Raw genomic sequence first — 2139 nt, forward strand, 5'->3', positions numbered from 1 at the left:
ACTCCTTAACAACCCTAACCCAAACTCGTTAACAACCCCTAAAAGCTGTTGTAACATATGTTATTTCCTTTAACGTATACCTATAATATCTTGCAAGTTACTACAAGTCCTTTAACCACCAACCCCATACATACATATATACAATCAATCTATTTTGATTTGATGAAATAAGCACTTGCTTTTTTATCGATCCCATAATCAATTGTCGCGCACGCATCAAGCATGAGTCTGTGTGTCTTAGACTCAAAAACGAGTCAAACGTGTCTCTAACCTTTGGCATGAGAAAGTACCAAATATTTCCTTTTATGGAGTATATTGCCAAAATTTAATTTGGTATAAAAATTCGGGCCTCTCTTTCATGTTCTCTTTGCAGGGCTGGCCCTGAGCTAAGACGGACAAGACGGTGAAAAGTAGGTAAAAGTTGATATAAAATATGTAATAAATGATATCTCCTTAATAAGTTAGAGTTATGAAACTGAACATTTAAAAAGAGACGAAGTGAGTAATTCATAGCACTACAGAATTATAATTGAACTTCAATCCTAATTTGAAAATAATATTCTGAGCTCCATATTATTAAATATTTATTTAGGTAACAAATACTTATTTAACAAATACTTATTTATGAAATTAAATTAATGATAATAATATTTAAATGACATCTTATTTTATCTGCACCTACGGGTTCGACATAACCAAACTTACAAGCTTGTTCAATGGTATATCATCAATCCCTATATCTTGCATTGAATTCTGTCAATAATTAATATCAACCATACACACAGAGCAATTACCCAAGACCAACTCTTCTAGGACCACAAATAGTTACAATAAACACACTCGCAAGTATGTGGGACCCACACGCGTTTGTGTAATTATTTGTGATTTGAGAATTATACTACCCAAAATTCATGTGCCTATCAATCATATCAAGCCTAAGCGCTTAAGAAATCAAAATAACTAGAGGAGTTAATTATTTTGTGAATTCATTATGAAGATGATTACCTCAAAATAGTCCTATTTAATACACACAAAATATACTAACACAATGAGTTATTTATTGAAGACGAGCCTACTAATATATTGTGTGTTACAATCACAAAGATAGTAGTGTATCCAATTCCGACGAGAAAAATGAGATTTAAAATTAATATTCTATAAGAACCGATATCTAATCTTCCGGGTGCAATCCGAACTCTATACACTAGATCACTACCATGTACTCCCTCAGTCCCTTTTTAAGTGTTCCACTACGTAACTCCAACTTATTAAGAAAACATCATCATTACACATTTTACACAAACTTTTACCTCCACTTTCTCTACTTACCCCCTATGGAGACATATCATTACACTTTTATTCACTAACTTTTCAAAATGGAATCTACTTTTAGGGACAAATGAAAAATGTACCAATTTTTACCCACTAACTTTACAAAATGGACACTTATTAAGGGACAGCCCAAAATAAAATACTGGACTTTAAAAATGGGACAAAGGGAGTAGAATAAATACACACCAGCACACCAATGAATAAATAATATAATGAAAACATTGCCCATGTTGATTCCCATTAAAATATGAATAACTTTTAATATTATCAATGGCAAATAAATTGCTCCGCACTATGTTTCATTGCTTAAAAGCATGGTTTTAACTTTGTAACTCCAACACTCTTAAGATTATAAAAGTGGACCCCCAAGCTCTCCAAACTATCAACTAAAAAATTGAGTTCATCGTTTGAGCAATGCTACTCACACTGCATTTTGACGCCACATTTTTATATTATATAGACACAAGTGTGGTGGGCTCCACACAAACAATTGTGTGGCACAACCACATTTGTGTCTATGAAGTATAAAATGCGGTCTCACTAAACTTTCCCTTGTCATTTTTCCGGCTCATATTCTCGCCGAATACAATTTATAAGAATCTAACATGTGAGACACAACAAGCCTACGGTCTCTACAGTATGTGAAAACCTCCCTCAAACATCTTCTTCTCATTTCCTCTTACCACCGCATACGTTACCAGAATAAGTTACGGCAGAAATAAGACTAAACCACCTTAAGGTAATCAATACCTTCATCCACCTTGAGGCACCACAGAAAAAATCACTGCCAAAAAGAAGAAAAAGAAG

This window comes from Rhododendron vialii, chromosome 1a (genome assembly GCF_030253575.1).
Source record: "Rhododendron vialii isolate Sample 1 chromosome 1a, ASM3025357v1".
NCBI classification, from domain to species: Eukaryota; Viridiplantae; Streptophyta; class Magnoliopsida; order Ericales; family Ericaceae; genus Rhododendron; species Rhododendron vialii.